The sequence below is a fragment of the Plutella xylostella genome, chromosome 4, assembly GCF_932276165.1.
Source record: "Plutella xylostella chromosome 4, ilPluXylo3.1, whole genome shotgun sequence".
NCBI lineage: Eukaryota > Metazoa > Arthropoda > Insecta > Lepidoptera > Plutellidae > Plutella > Plutella xylostella.
This window is the reverse complement of record NC_063984.1, coordinates 5297517-5314450: the sequence shown is the minus strand read 5'-3', so window position 1 is coordinate 5314450 and position 16934 is coordinate 5297517. Positions and strand designations below refer to the sequence as shown.

The window sequence follows — 16934 nt, the reverse complement described above, 5'->3', positions numbered from 1 at the left end:
TTTAAACACACCACATTCGCATTTGGACAGCTCCTGTCTCCAGGGATGCAGAGTATGTTGTGTTTTCATCCCGTTAGAAATGAAGTTTTGCCAGTGAATGTTTGTAATTGAGCATTGTTGCGCACCGCGATTAGCTGAGGCAAGCGCTAAGTTCCTCCATAAATCATATTACGATTGGAAACTGCTATTTACCTTATTAATTAGAATATTCAAATGTTAATGCTTCGGAAGTACCTCTATTATCGTTACGCGTGTAGCGCTATCAATTAACAAGCATATTTGCACGCCATAATTTCATAGACTCAGCTCAAAGGTACGCATAGATTGCATAGTAGAACGCTATGTGATATCTTGAGAATATTTGCGTAACTCGACGTGCATCCCTCCACGTAGGTAGAGGTGGTAAACAGAGGCAAGTTTAAAGTTTAATTAATTAACACGAAGTAGTCCGAGCTGCTCCGTGCTCGCTTAAAGAAAGTTGGAAATGTTTAGTAATATAGGTACTGGCTACTCGGGCATACAAGTATTGTGCATGTTCAAACACTTGGTTGATAAACAAATCGAACTAACGTAATCTCAATGGAATCAATGTAATCTATGTTGGCGAATATAGCCAATGAAATGTTTTTAACTAAACAAAAGTTGTCTATTTTTATATTTCAGTATTTCTGTATGCTTCCAAACTAGTGAACATCAATATCTTTCACATGAATTCAGATTTTATACCATTTAAAAGCATCGGCTTTAGACCGCAATCAATGTGCATATGTAACAGAATCTGCAAAGTTTCCAATACCTGTATCCGTTTTAGATTAAACCAGCCGAAATGTTCATTGGTGTGGAAAAAATATAGATCTATGCTAGTTACGGTATTTTTGTAATAAAGTGAAAAACCAATAAATATTTCAGAATTACTTTGAATTATCAATATTAGGTAGGTAAAAGCTTCGCCGCTTTTTTCCACAGCAGCACTCGGTATGAAATTGAAGACATTAATATTAGAATTTTATTAAAAGAAAACTTTATTGGATTTCAGCCGCCCTCCGGGCATATTGATAACGTAAAATTTGGTGCTAAAATATTTATAGCAGCTCCAAGTCTTAAGTAAGCACTTAATGTTCTCTAATAGAATTATCGCGTAAGCGCTAGTGGAATTAATGAGTTTGGATATGTGGCGAGCGCTGAGAGGGTGTGAAGGCTGCGGCCGCGCTGCAGGTACCGGTACACTCGCTAACGAAAAGCTTATTTATTAGGCACATATTTACTATCTTGTTCACTACTAAAGCAGCAATGCAGCAGGATAGTACTCACAGGGTGCAAAGCGCTTCACTAACAGTCCCGCCCGCAAGTGTACATCCAGACTGAGTTTAATTACAACAAGAGCTGTATTCACTTGGTTTGAAAAGAAGTTAGTTGTAGATGTCGTGTTTTAATAGTGTACTTCACAAACAATGAGAACAATGCGTGTAACCACGTCTACGTCGCCGTCCTGCTCTTCGGGCAGACGGATATATAAAAACCACCAGGCCGTACAAATATTTGCTTAAATGTTGCTTCGTTCGCATGAAAATGCTCATAAAAGCGAGTGTTACTTGCATCACTTGCATGTCATCACAGCGTAAAATTTAATAGTAACACAATTTCAAAAACAAAAGAAGAAAATAGTTCAAATCAGGGCAATACTGTGCGTTTTAAAGTTTTGTTTTTGTAAAACTCTATTGGAAGTAGAAAGAAAACAATCAGTAACTCTTTATTTTAGTTCTCTTGTGGAAGAGTCGGAACATACGAGTAGGTACATTATTAGAATCCACAAGGATTAGACTCATGGTTTCATCTGAATCGTTTTTAGCGGGCCGCAGTTTTTGCAACTATGTGTTTTGTTTTATAAGCTTTGTAACTTCTTTTCCGGTCACTAAACCAATAAAGAATATTCTATATGTGTATCATTCAGTAACTAAATAGGAGTTGCTTAAATAACTCGAATAATTTAGAGGCAGTACAGTGAAAGTCACAAATCATCCGCGCCTTATTGTTTCATTGATTCTGTTGCTACAATTTCTGGGGCGATTTCTCCTATCGTAAACTTTTAACGATTGCCAGGTCGCCCTAGTCAGAAATAAAGTTTGTGATTCCCAGTGGGTCATTGAAACATTGAAATTCCATTATAAAAAGTTTTTAGTACAGTTTGAGTTAAAACAACAAAGTGGAAGGTTTGTTGCGGAGCGGTGGTCGCAATCAGCCGCCGCCGCCGCCGCCGCCGCCGCTGCTTAGCAAGTCACATTTCCCTCTTTCAAAGGCACTCTTCAACTCCGCCAGCGACCTCAACTCTCCACAGCTGTTTCTTCATCTTTTATTAGCCTTGTTTTGAAAGCTACTTTAGCTTTCTCTCTGTTTATTGTTTTGCTATTGTCTCTAAACCCGAACAAAGATAAAGTCCCTTTTAATTCTAGAACTCCTTTCCAAATAACATGAAAATGTATAGGAAACAGCAATTGGTCCATTTAAAAGAAAAGCTAAGTTAAACTTAATAATATTTAATATTTGTTAAGTTAGTTTAAGTTTACTGTAAACTTTTTTGTGAAATAAATACATTATTAAACTAAGTTTTAGTTGGTATTTAGATAGGAAAAACTTGTAAATTCAAATCTGATTCATCAACCGCCATTGTCAGTTAGAAGTTCCATTAATATAATTGCGGGTTCGACGACTCGATCGAGAGCCGCTAACTCGCGATGGAAGAATGGACGCGATGAGTTGACCGTAATTGCGGACTCGTAATATGCATAATTTACATGCCATTTGCTGGCTGTTGGGGTCGCCGAAATAATTTGCGGCTTGTTGGCTCGGATTGATGTCGGCCATCGCGCGATGCCGCGAACATCGAGCACCTATCAGCTCCGCTCCACTAATCCCGCAGCTTTGCGAAATGACCAGTTTCAATGTTTTACTACTACAAAGTTATAGCCGCATTAATTGAGATAGTTCCTTTTAAAAATACCAACCCGCATTTTTAAACATGTTGCGCAAAAAATGAACACCTATTTAACTGTGAAGAGCCACCCATATCATAATGTACTTAGACATTCACAGACAACAACGAACACTACACAGTACTCTACATGCAGCACAACAATGTACATAATTAAGTTTAGTGTCTTTTCATGTCATTGCGCGCAACTCAAACTCGCATTCGTCTAGATGAATTGGTGAATTGTTTGTTAGTTTATACTGCAATACGTACTCGTATGACAGTGGTACTCCACGAAATTATGTTTGGAGCCATTCAGTTAATCAAACGAGTGCGTTATCTAGTCAGACAAGTTAGCTCGTCGTCGTTTGCAAAGGAATGTGTGCATTTGCCTGGGCTGCTTATGCGGGTGTGGTAATAATATAAATATTAAAGGAATATTACACTGTTCGGGCTCACGTCTCCACACTTTCATAGTCGTGAAATATTCAAGAGGCGAGGACGGGCTGCTTTCGCCTTCGACGGAATTTATTCGTGAATACCGATTGTTTACTTCATCACCGGAGATATACAGTATTAGCTGATTGAATTGCGAGCGAGCGGCTTATTGCATGTAAATTTTATAAGCCCAGCTGATCAATCGCCGACAGATGAAATGACTCGTTAGTTATATTTTATTCAAGTAGGTACCTATACAATAATGTATAACTATTGTAATATCAAGTAAGTATGTGTTTTTGAGCATCAAATTAAATCATTATCAAATTAAAGTCTAGGATATTATGGATTACTTTACATCAATCAATCAGCATCAAATTAAAGTCTAGGATATTATGGATTACTTTACTAGAACATGCTGAATTTAAACATGTACTCTCTTGATCTCCAAATAATACTTAGGTATTCACAAGATATACGGGTATTATTCCAAGAATAGTTATTATTGAGGATTACCTTACGAGATTGTGTGCCAAATAACTTGACTTGTGTCTGAGCGTACAGCAAGCATACATCAAAGATGTGCCAAGTTGTGATGGACGGAGACTTTTGTGGACAAAGAGATTCAGGGTCTGTTCCACAATGTCTGGTTAGTGGCTACCTGACGGATAAAATACATGCTGTCACTTTCTGTTATTATTTTTTAGACAGTGACAGCATGTATTTTATCCGACAGGTAGCGACTAACCAGACATTGTGTAACAGGGGCTCAGAATAAGCAATGTTAAAGAGCTTTTATATGGGTTGTTTGAATGAAATCTCGTTATTTACCTTGTTTTACTTTCTAATTATATACTTACGTGTTTTTGGAGAAATACATTTGATTACGCTTGACATTTTATTTAGGTATAGTTTACTCATATTATATCAAATCTTATGAAAACTTGAGACAATCCCGACTAGCATATAGAGTCGGTACTCGGATCCGCTTAGTGCCGCTCAGCTTGGCCCAATCATGAAAGCTGGTGAGGCGATGTCGCCATGTGTGTGTGTGTGTGTGTGTGTGTGTCGGCTGGCGCACTGAGTAATGGAGTCACGTCGCGCATTAGCCGCGCGCTGATAATGCCCGCCCTCCTGAATCAGCAACACTCAGATAAACCCGACTCGACAGATTTGTTACCGGTGGACGCCCCTCTAGTTTTCTCTCGTGTACCTAAATCGCGTCTGCTCCGCGGCGCCCGGGCCGCCGCCGCCGCCGCCGCCGCTGTGATCCGATGCTCCTCATATTCAAACTTTCACAACGGTCCAACCCATCTCGTACATAAATCACCAGGGCCTTCCTTCACACATCTCGCTTGAATTTAAATAGGCCCCTACGCGCAAACTCTTGTGATTTAAAACGCTACTTACACAGACTTTACTGGTTTTAGCATTGTGGTCTCGATTTATAACGACGATTAAGGCGTTTTGTTTATTATACTTACTTTCCTTAGCAATAACGTAGCCTTATAAACCGAGATATTAAGCTTCTAACATATTGCCGTTTCACTTTATTATAATTACCTTTTAAATTATGTTCGCTCCAAATTACGAAAGCTGCGAACTCCGGACTCTAAATTAAGGTTGTGTAAAGCTTAACGAGCGTTAATCAGTCTTGTCCCTATGGTGTAAAATCGTAAGTTGGAAACATAAATAGGTAGCACGGAGGTAAGGTAAAGTGCCTATACTTTTCCGAGTGGCGCCGGGAGTAAATTACAAGACTCCCGACCGCTCGGGAATTTAGAGGACTATTAAAAGTCCTCCGGGAGACCTAAGCAGCTTTCCATGCAAGCCCTTGGATTAAGGACGGTGTAAGCCCCGCCGGATATACGCGTATTTACTAACTGTATTCAAAGATAAACACCCCGAAGCTATTGGGTTCGATATTAGAAAAAACATCAAGAGAATAATCTTTTCTCAGTTCGCATAAATTAAATCTAGCGTAAACCTATCTCGTTAATATTTCAAAAGAAAACTATTGCGACCAGTGAGAAAAGGCGTTTTTCTGTAGAACCACCTTTTTATTTTATACAGGGCATCTTACCGGTTAGAAAAGTTTTTTTTAAAAGAAATTGTAGTCTCTCTTGAAATCATCTGCTTACTAGACCTAAGACGAGAAACTTGGATAGCGATAGAGGAATGTTTTATTTATGTTTTTATCGGTTGGTAGAGTTTTGTGTGCGGGGACTTGGCGACGGGCCGCAGGGCTCATGCATAATCCATGGAGCGGTGCCAGTGCCATTCACAGCACGCCCTTGTTTACACAGAACCTGCTAATCCTCTCTTCCAAATTTTAACAAGATTTGAATCAGCCAACGAACCCTAATCTCAACCAGGCCCATGCGTCTTCACAGATTACTAAGATGAATTGTTTTCGATCTTTTACAAAGTCCCTAAGCCTCCACGGTCAGATAGCCCCACCGAAGTTGGATAAGGAAGATTTCTCTCAGAAAAGCCAACGAATATTATGAAAGATTATTGTTAGCTTCCAATATTTATCTTTCCAAAACACTAAAATCCTTTCGATAAAATTGTAGGAAAACAAACGAGTTCGATCATCTGAACTGAAAGTTCAAATATAAGTAATTTACGAAAATAGTAATTTCGTAGTGCAGACATTGTTCGAGTATGTTTCAGTTTTGCTCCCGCTCTTTAGCCAGTGGCAGCTAGCGAAGGCTGTAACGCGTCTGTTATGCGTATTTCCCAAACAACGCGACGATTTTGGCAATGCTCCAAGGAAGTTGTATATCCATGTGACGAATAGTAACGACAGTAAAAATGGCCCAATGCTACTTGTTATTTATAAGGTTTACTTTTAATAAAGCTATCAAAATGTGGAGTACGAATGGCCGCGTCACTAAGCCGATAAACCCCTTAACCTTTCTCTCTTAGTGATTTTTCGCACGGCTTATATATTATTACAGGGTCAGTGAGTAGGTAGCAAAGCTTACTGTCAATAAATTTCGGGCAAGTCGTAAATCAGTGAAGTGATCAGGTTGAAGCCGGTGCTGAGACGGAGCGGGTAGTAGGGAGCTAACTAGCCGTGGCGCTCGCAGCGCTGCGGCGGCCGGCGCTAGATAATGAGCAAGAGACAATCTTTTATTGTCAGCGTGGACTGCGATAAATGGTGACAGACGATCCGCCGCATCTTCCGCCCTTCAGCCGACTCTATCTGTCTCACTCAACCCTATTTATAAAAAAGAGTCACTCGGCACTCAACTACGGCTTATGTTAGACGTTTACGTCTGCGAAGGCTTATTTTTCTGTATAAAAATGTTTCAACAACTTCGATGTGAATATCGTTTTCCGTCGACTAATGAAATGCGAGCACGAGGCTCACACATAATATTCCGTGGTTGTTGTTATGATCTTTCAACCGGCACTCTAGAACCCGAAAATAATTTATACGAGTTTTATACCTTTATTTAAATATTTCAAGCCTTCCTAAAATTAATTTATGTCGAAATAATCGTAAAGCTTATGGTTGTTGGTGTTATAAATCTGTTCATGAAAAGAACTGAATAAATAAGTTAATATGAAAATATTTGATCGATCACGTAAAGCACTTAACACTTCGCGTGACAAGATAAAAAAACATGTTCTTCATACGTGCTTTTCCGATATTTTATATCGGGATGCTGGAAACATCTATTTGACAGCTCGTAACGTGTGTATTTGTGTGAAGCTTTATCTCTGTCAGGGCAGAATGGGCAGCAGTCGTCGCCATGTCTGTGGCTGGCTCTCTCCGGCTGCGAGTTTTTGTATTTCTATACAAATGAGCGGCTAAACCAAAGGCCAGGCCACTCATTGCCCGTGACGTCTGACTGAGTAGGCTAATACCCAGTTTCGCTTACCTCCAAGCAATTTCCGGGCGCCAAACGACTCCCCAGGACCGCAGCCTGCTCATGAAAATGCTCCAGGACGACGTAATGCTGCCCTTTTTTATCCCTCCCTTTATACCTACTTGAACCTTTAATGTTGATTATAACCTGACCTTAATTTAGTGGAAAAATTGTGAAATGAATTTTACTCAAACTCAATTTCTGAAAATTAATATTGTCATCGCGTTTATACCAGTAAATATTTGAATAAGAGACATTAATTAAAAATTAACGCTTTCCAAACATTAATTTATGTTATAATTCCTAGACATAAGAGAGATCGTGTGTTAAACGCGCTTAGCGTTAAAACGCCGTAACTCACAATCCTGAAAGGATAAACTTATCCTTTAATACATTACCGAAATTCAGGACTGTATTATATTTCGCTTCATCATCCCGTTCTCACATGAGACCTAATGCAGCAACGTATAAAGCCGGTTTATCGCTAATGTGTCTATCTGACCACGCGCGGTGAGCGCGCGTGCGGGCGATCCGGAGTCGATATCGCACATTCTTCACGTAACCTCTAATGACATTTTCAATTATGGTTATGAGTTCTATCTAAGGTTAGCAACGAATGATAATAATAACGAGTACGAGGTATGGGTAGTTTTGGAATATCGAACACAATAGGAAAAGGACGTTTGTAGAGACCGTAAAAATAGAGAAGTTTTGAATGATGGGCACTAAATGGCTCGCTTGAGGTAGCATAGTGGATGGGTCCGTGATTTACTGCCGGTCCGCCGCTGCTCTTGCTTTATTGAATACTCCATTCAATAGAAGAAAAATCATATATTTTGATATGCCGTCGCGGCGGAAAATTTATGCCTTGCATTTATACTCCATGACAAATGGCAATTAAAGATTTCGACCGTTTTTCTTGTGCCGGGTGTTCGCCGTGACCGCTCCATTAGTCATCGCTATAGGAATGAATAATAATAATTCCTCCGGTAAAATCACTGGCCTCTTCTGTCGAGGAGGAGCGTTTCCAATTTTCCAACCGCAGACCGTTCAATGAAGACAAACTTACGGCAATAAAAGCTTCTTGACCTTTCGCTATATTTCCCGGTTGGAGCAATATTTGAAGCGCTTGTTAAATGGCCATCGTATATAGCGATTTAATACTCGTTAGGGCGATCGGCAAGGAGGCCTGACAAAAGAGGCCTTTCGACGGCGGCCATTAGCCTAGTCATTAAGCTGTCTCAATTTACGAGCAGCGCCGCGTCGCTCCAGATTTACTCCATCCACTTACGAGGAGTCACGAGTTACAACCGGCCCACACCGCAACTACCCACCACTTGACGAACTTAAAAGATAAAGTTACCGACTCCCATTTATCATTACAGGACACCGGCCCGGAACTATACACTACCCTGAACCTAATGTCAGCTCCTTCGTGCTAAAAGCTTATATCGCCTAGAAAGTTTTTAAAGTATTTAAAAGTACTACGGAAGCGAATATATTTTAGGCAACTTTTAATACGAAAAGTAGTTGCTCATAAAGCGGGTCGGGTCGTCCTCGGTGATGCTGTGTTTAAAAAGGCAAAATTAAATAATACGTGGAGCGCAAAAACGCAAATGAAATGAGTTATTTTTTATTTTAGCTTACGTTGCGGTTGGACTTGCGAAATGAAATGTAGCCACGTGGTGCGTGCCAACGGGGACGGCGGCGGGGCGCGGGGGGGGGGACGAAGGGCACTATACTTTATAGTCCAATTAGCCGGAGAATACGCGTCGCGTTCATTACACTGCAAACGCGATTACCCCGCACTACCTATTCCAGTGCATTCAGCGCACGCAGTACGCATACTTTCCTTAGCAATAACGTAGCCTTATAAACCGAGATATTAAGCTTCTAACATATTGCCGTTTCACTTTATTATAATTACCTTTTAAATTATGTTCGCTCCAAATTACGAAAGCTGCGAACTCCGGACTCTAAATTAAGGTTGTGTAAAGCTTAACGAGCGTTAATCAGTCTTGTCCCTATGGTGTAAAATCGTAAGTTGGAAACATAAATAGGTAGCGTGGAGGTAAGGTAAAGTGCCTATACTTTCCCGAGTGGCGCCGGGAGTAAATTACAAGACTCCCGACCGCTCGGGAATTTAGAGGACTATTAAAAGTCCTCCGGGAGACCTAAGCAGCTTTCCATGCAAGCCCTTGGATTAAGGACGGTGTAAGCCCCGCCGGATATACGCGTATTTACTAACTGTATTCAAAGATAAACACCCCGAAGCTATTGGGTTCGATATTAGAAAAAACATCAAGAGAATAATCTTTTCTCAGTTCGCATAAATTAAATCTAGCGTAAACCTATCTCGTTAATATTTCAAAAGAAAACTATTGCGACCAGTGAGAAAAGGCGTTTTTCTGTAGAATCACCTTTTTATTTTATACAGGGCATCTTACCGGTTAGAAAAGTTTTTTAAAAGAAATTGTAGTCTCTCTTGAAATCATCTGCTTACTAGACCTAAGACGAGAAACTTGGATAGCGATAGAGGAATGTTTTATTTATGTTTTTATCGGTTGGTAGAGTTTTGTGTGCGCGGGACTTGGCGACGGGCCGCAGGGCTCATGCATAATCCATGGAGCGGTGCCAGTGCCATTCACAGCACGCCCTTGTTTACACAGAACCCGCTAATCCTCTCTTCCAAATTTTAACAAGATTTGAATCAGCCAACGAACCCTAATCTCAACCAGGCCCATGCGTCTTCACAGATTACTAAGATGAATTGTTTTCGATCTTTTACAAAGTCCCTAAGCCTCCACGGTCAGATAGCCCCACCGAAGTTGGATAAGGAAGATTTCTCTCAGAAAAGCCAACGAATATTATGAAAGATTATTGTTAGCTTCCAATATTTATCTTTCCAAAACACTAAAATCCTTTCGATAAAATTGTAGGAAAACAAACGAGTTCGATCATCTGAACTGAAAGTTCAAATATAAGTAATTTACGCAAATAGTAATTTCGTAGTGGAGACATTGTTCGAGTATGTTTCAGTTTTGCTCCCGCTCTTTAGCCAGTGGCAGCTAGCGAAGGCTGTAACGCGTCTGTTATGCGTATTTCCCAAACAACGCGACGATTTTGGCAATGCTCCAAGGAAGTTGTATATCCATGTGACGAATAGTAACGACAGTAAAAATGGCCCAATGCTACTTGTTATTTATAAGGTTTACTTTTAATAAAGCTATCAAAATGTGGAGTAATACGAATGGCCGCGTCACTAAGCCGATAAACCCCTTAACCTTTCTCTCTTAGTGATTTTTCGCACGGCTTATATATTATTACAGGGTCAGTGAGTAGGTAGCAAAGCTTACTGTCAATAAATTTCGGGCAAGTCGTAAATCAGTGAAGTGATCAGGTTGAAGCCGGTGCTGAGACGGAGCGGGTAACAGGGAGCTAACTAGCCGTGGCGCTCGCAGCGCTGCGGCGGCCGGCGCTAGATAATGAGCGGGAGACAATCTTTTATTGTCAGCGTGGACTGCGATAAATGGTGACAGACGATCCGCCGCATCTTCCGCCCTTCAGCCGACTCTATCTGTCTCACTCAACCCTATTTATAAAAAAGAGTCACTCGGCACTCAACTACGGCTTATGTTAGACGTTTACGTCTGCGAAGGCTTATTTTTCTGTATAAAAATGTTCCAACAACTTCGATGTGAATATCGTTTTCCGTCGACTAATGAAATGCGAGCACGAGGCTCACACATAATATTCCGTGGCTGTTGTTATGATCTTTCAACCGGCACCCGAAAATAATTTATACGAGTTTTATACCTTTATTTAAATATTTCAAGCCTTCCTAAAATAAATTTATGTCGAAATAATCGTAAAGCTTATGGTTGTTGGTGTTATAAATCTGTTCATGAAAAGAACTGAATAAATAAGTTAATATGAAAATATTTGATCGATCACGTAAAGCACTTAACACTTCGCGTGACAAGATAAAAAAACATGTTTTTCATACGTGCTTTTCCGATATTTTATATCGGGATGCTGGAAACATCTATTTGACAGCTCGTAACGTGTGTATTTGTGTGAAGCTTTATCTCTGTCAGAGCGTCTAGTACGGGCTTGCAATATATGTCAACGTTGATAGAAATCGTAAGCACGCCAAACTATTAGTTTCCAAGTTAATTGGTAGTATGAGTTACATTTTTTTATTATAGTTCATGCGATATCGTTTATGCTACAACTCGATTGTGCGAACTTCACTCTAGATACTTTACCTCTTTCTAGCGCTTGTAAAAAGAAAGGGCAAACACACATGTCATTTTGGCGTCTTGATTTTCGTATATTATATGTCAATGACTCTAACCAAAATATATATATGTCAATCAATGTCAATGACTCTAACAAAAACAAACTGAAATTTGGTTTACAAGCTTTTATTTATAAAAATTATAAAATTAAGAATGATCCTCACAAGTGCATCGCAATTCGAAGTACCTAATTGTAGATTTTATGGAAAGGTAAGTACCTACCTACCTATATACTTATTATGTTTACGATAACTTAAGGTAAAATTGTAGGAATAAATAATATTTTACTAGACCTAATCTATTCGTACTATTTACAGGAATGGGGACCTAAACAAGCCTGCCGATGGACCCCACGGCAGGTTAACTGCCATAAATAAATGTCCGTACATGGTGTAGAATCTCCTACGACCTATTCTGCACATGTGGGGAGCCCAAGACGCTCTGTCGTTGGACGAAGCCCAAGATGCCCTGTCGTCGGAAGAAGCCCAATACTTGTTGCCCCACTGAGACCAAGGCAGAGTCCTAGGACAACCCGTCGACGCGTGATTCGTCCGAGGCAGTCAACGCCGCGACGCTATCGTCCTCTCGTGGGGATTTAGGCCATTTATGTAATGGATAACTATATAAGTAATAAATGATTATTTTTAAACATTTATTTTTCATTTCTAAGGGTGCTTACGTAAAGAATCGGGTTCCCTGTATCTACCCGTACCGGTAACTTGATTAGGTATCGCTCACTGAGAAATTTAAAACCGTGAAATGCTCTAGCGCACTCGCTGAAAGATAAACAGCAGGTTACCGGTACGGGTAGATACAGGTAACCAGTATCTCTATGTAAGCACCCTAATGGTGATATACATTGGTTCAGTGCACGGACGCAGTAAGGCAGATTTCACGACACAGTCGCATTGGACTTGGTTGAAAATAGCGTCCAAGCGGGATCAGTACCAACATAGTACTCTACTGGGTCCAGTCACTGAACCAATATAAACTATCTCTAATAACAAGCACTATTCCTGCCATCATTACTCCGCATTCTTAAGTTTGTGTTAGTTCCTAGTGGTTAATAGGGTTTCCTCTGCCTCTGCAGCCATTCGCCACGCAAAATATGATCGCTGATAGTCACAAATTAAATTCTAACTAGATCCTAACCAACAACAAAAACGCTTCTCACCTACAAATTTTCAGTGAGAGCAACAACTATGAAAGTTTTCGAATTCGTTGAAGCTGACTACCTAAGATCTGTCAAACATGTAACTCGTACTACCAAAAAGCTATAATTTACACGTAAACTTATTTCGTTTTTTAAAACTACGATTTGAAATAACTCATACTACCAATTTTAGTTTATGATAGTTTCCGCTAGAGGCGCTGCTTGTAAATGTATGGAAGAAAACTGAAACTATAAACGTTGTGTCAACTATCAACAACCTATACTAGACGTACAGGGCAGAATGGGCAGCAGTCGTCGCCATGTCTGTGGCTGGCTCTCTCCGGCTGCGAGTTTTTGTATTTCTATACAAATGAGCGGCTAAACCAAAGGCCAGGCCACTCATTGCCCGTGACGTCTGACTGAGTAGGCTAATACCCAGTTTCGCTTACCTCCAAGCAATTTCCGGGCGCCAAACGACTCCCCAGGACCGCAGCCTGCTCATGAAAATGCTCCAGGACGACGTAATGCTGCCCTTTTTTATCCCTCCCTTTATACCTACTTGAACCTTTAATGTTGATTATAACCTGACCTTAATTTAGTGGAAAAATTGTGAAATGAATTTTACTCGAACTCAATTTCTGAAAATTAATATTGTCATCGCGTTTATACCAGTAAATATTTGAATAAGAGACATTAATTAAAAATTAACGCTTTCCAAACATTAATTTATGTTATAATTCCTAGACATAAGAGAGATCGTGCGTTAAACGCGCTTAGCGTTAAAACGCCGTAACTCACAATTCTGAAAGGATCAACTTATCCTTTAATACATTACCGAAATTCAGGACTGTATTATATTTCGCTTCATCATCCCGTTCTCACATGAGACCTAATGCAGCAACGTATAAAGCCGGTTTATCGCTAATGTGTCTATCTGACCACGCGCGGTGAGCGCGCGTGCGGGCGATCCGGAGTCGATATCGCACATTCTTCACGTAACCTCTAATGACATTTTCAATTATGGTTATGAGTTCTATCTAAGGTTAGCAACGAATGATAATAATAACGTGTACGAGGTATGGGTAGTTTTGGAATATCGAACACAATAGGAAAAGGACGTTTGTAGAGACCGTAAAAATAGAGAAGTTTTGAATGATGGGCACTAAATGGCTCGCTTGAGGTAGCATAGTGGATGGGTCCGTGATTTACTGCCGGTCCGCCGCTGCTCTTGCTTTATTGAATACTCCATTCAATAGAAGAAAAATCATATATTTTGATATGCCGTCGCGGCGGAAAATTTATGCCTTGCATTTATACTCCATGACAAATGGCAATTAAAGATTTCGACCGTTTTTCTTGTGCCGGGTGTTCGCCGTGACCGCTCCATTAGTCATCGCTATAGGAATGAATAATAATAATTCCTCCGGTAAAATCACTGGCCTCTTCTGTCGAGGAGGAGCGTTTCCAATTTTCCAACCGCGGACCGTTCAATGAAGACAAACTTACGGCAATAAAAGCTTCTTGACCTTTCGCTATATTTCCCGGTTGGAGCAATATTTGAAGCGCTTGTTAAATGGCCATCGTATATAGCGATTTAATACTCGTTAGGGCGATCGGCAAGGAGGCCTGACAAAAGAGGCCTTTCGACGGCGGCCATTAGCCTAGTCATTAAGCTGTCTCAATTTACGAGCAGCGCCGCGTCGCTCCAGATTTACTCCATCCACTTACGAGGAGTCACGATTTACAACCGGCCCACACCGCAACTACCCACCACTTGACGAACTTAAAAGATAAAGTTACCGACTCCCATTTATCATTACAGGACACCGGCCCGGAACTATACACTACCCTGAACCTAATGTCAGCTCCTTCGTGCTAAAAGCTTATATCGCCTAGAAAGTTTTTAAAGTATTTAAAAGTACTACGGAAGCGAATATATTCTAGGCAACTTTTAATACGAAAAGTAGTTGCTCATAAAGCGGGTCGGGTCGTCCTCGGTGATGCTGTGTTTAAAAAGGCAAAATTAAATAATACGTGGAGCGCAAAAACGCAAATGAAATGAGTTATTTTTTATTTTAGCTTACGTTGCGGTTGGACTTGCGAAATGAAATGTAGCCACGTGGTGCGTGCCAACGGGGACGGCGGCGGGGCGCGGGGGGGGGGGGGGGGGGCGAAGGGCACTATACTTTATAGTCCAATTAGCCGGAGAATACGCGTCGCGTTCATTACACTGCAAACGCGATTACCCCGCACGACCTATTCCAGTGCATTCAGTGCACGCAGTCAGCAACTCTATTGGATTTAATTCCTAGCCTGCGCTGGTTAATCTCCCTATGTTGGTTTTGCTTAACTATTACAGCATTTTCTATTCGTTGTTTGTTAAATACGCTACGGAGAAAAAACAACTTATAAACAACTTAGGTATAAACAATCACTAAGCGTTGAAATACGTTGACGACCGAATGGCGTAGTGGTTAGTGACCTGACTACTGAGCCGAAGGTCCTGGGTTCGATTCCCGGCTGGGGCAGATATTTGTTTAAACGCAGATATTTGTACTCGGGTCTTGGGTGTTGATATTTATATTTAGTATCTATCTATCTATGTATTTGTGTAGATATATCAGCTGTCCGACGCCCATAACACAGGTTCTGCCTAGCTTGGGGTCGGATAGCCGTGTGTGAGATGTCCCCACATATTATTATTATTTTTATTATTATTAAATACAGACAGCACTAACAACACATACAATGTGGCAGTATTGTGAAATAGATAGGTATTCGAATATGTTTTCGCTTCTCCTCGCTCGAATAATTTTCTTTGCGAGTCGGGGATGTCTTAATTTGGCGCGTATATTTCAGACAGATTAACATCTCATCTCGGTATATTTCCCGAAACTGGCGAGCTTTGCCTCGTGTCGTCAGCGCATCGTTAAAGTTTCGCTCTCATTTAGATTATATCAATATTAACGTTGTATTAAACGTGTATAAAGCTGCAGATTCGAGAGGAATAACGTGCCAATGTCGTTATTTGAAAATTAATATCCTCTGGTATCTAGGTACAAGGGTTTCATATTTTAAACTGTACAATAATTATGTAGGTAGGTACTTTACTTACCGAGTAGCTAAACTTAAATAAATTAAGCAAAATCTAAAAAATATAATCAATTAGCATATTCGCTTGTGTAAGGATTTCCCTTCAATATTCCGGGACGAACAGTAGATTATGGCATTCATGGATAATATAAGTACCATTATAATGGTGAAATAATTATTAAGTAATTCAGTTGTGTTATTTTTCAGTTTATTCGTATAATAGTTATTTATTTATTTATACTTTATTGCACAATTTACAATCGTAATAATGTACAATTAGGTGGACTTAATGCTAAAAGCATTTTCTGCCAGTCAACCTGCAGGAGGTACGTACAAGGATCAAAAAGTACGGGTGTGCAAAAAAGAAAAAAAAAAGATCAAAACATAATATTATAATGTTACTACAATCCTTTACTATGTTTAGATATATTTTTACTTTGTTATTACCATTTAGCGAGAATGGCCTCCAGGCTGTACGGCGTACGGAGTACACAGGGCGCGGGCAGCGGGCGTGATTGCGGCCCAAATGAAAGCCATCTCAACAATCACGGTCCCTCCCAGCTCGCTCCCTTATCTGCGGACCCTGGCCATCGCCAGTAATGGAAATCCAATTACTATTTAACCAAGATAAACGGGAAACGTGAGCCTTTGACGGTCCCCAAAACTCATACACTACTCCGAAATTATAATCTAATTTAATCCAGACACTCAAAACTTCTTTATTGACTTATGAAAATAGGGCCATTATTTCTTGAGCCCCCTTGTTAACAATCTTCGTATCAAATTTTGTTTTCGTGTTTAACAAAGTTTGCCAAAGTTTAATGACTAAAATTTCCCTGTTAATAACGAGTAATTGTTTTGAATCCATCTATTTAAAAATCTCAATCTAAAGGTTATTTTCAATTCCATTTCCTGAAGCACCGCGTCTTCGCTAAGAAAGAGGTATGATATTTCATGCTGTCGCGGTGTGCCCAAGCGTGAAGTTTTAGCCTCGAAATGAACTGGAACGAAAACCCGATCTTTCCGTTTGTGAAAAATTGCTGAAATATGTGTGCAGTGACTTTTGCGCTTTAATCTGTTTCTCTTGTTCTCTTTCGTGA

General features: G+C 40.2%; 1 protein-coding gene and 1 long non-coding RNA gene across 10 annotated transcripts in view; both read left to right on the top strand.

Moving 5' to 3' along the window:
- The window catches only part of LOC105380345 (neural-cadherin), a 245928-nt gene that overhangs the window by 207816 nt on the left and 21178 nt on the right, over positions 1 to 16934 (top strand). The gene's annotated exons all lie outside the window — the stretch shown is intronic.
- On the top strand, positions 11384 to 12237 carry LOC119693726. Its single transcript, XR_005254630.2, has 2 exons — positions 11384 to 11798; positions 11906 to 12237. It is a non-coding gene; the product is annotated as an uncharacterized LOC119693726 (long non-coding RNA).